At 52.6% G+C, this 291-nt stretch overlaps 1 long non-coding RNA gene across 1 annotated transcript in view; it reads left to right on the top strand.

Annotated features, from left to right (window-relative positions):
• The first annotated feature begins 38 nt into the window (after positions 1-38).
• Positions 39-291, top strand: part of LOC119585450 — a 13,246-nt gene continuing 12,993 nt past the window's right edge. The window contains exon 1 of the long non-coding RNA XR_005229891.1: positions 39-167. This is a non-coding gene — a long non-coding RNA (uncharacterized LOC119585450). The remainder of the gene's footprint in view (positions 168-291) is intronic.

The following is a 291-nucleotide window of genomic DNA, read 5'->3' as shown; positions in this document are numbered from 1 at the left end:
CCAGGTGCATACGATTGTATAACTGCGTGCTTGTTCGTGTGCGCGTACGTCCCAGCCGAACGAGCTAGTGGTATGAGCCGGCAGTTTCGGTGCGGCTGCGGCCAGAGCAACAGGTACTCGCAGCGACTGAGGAGCCAACAGGTAGACGAGCGCTGAGGTCAACGCAGGTAAGGAGTTCCGCTGGGGGAGAACCTGTTTTAGGAACCTTCTCTGTTCTTTCCCTTTTCTGTTCTTTCTGTATGTGTTTTTATTTTGGTTTGCCTCTTCTCCCTGTTCGTTATTTCCTCTCTC

This window comes from Penaeus monodon, chromosome 19 (assembly GCF_015228065.2).
Source record: "Penaeus monodon isolate SGIC_2016 chromosome 19, NSTDA_Pmon_1, whole genome shotgun sequence".
Classification (NCBI taxonomy): Eukaryota; Metazoa; Arthropoda; class Malacostraca; order Decapoda; family Penaeidae; genus Penaeus; species Penaeus monodon.
The sequence above is the reverse complement of the archived record's forward strand: the minus strand, read 5'-3'. Positions and strand labels throughout refer to the sequence as shown.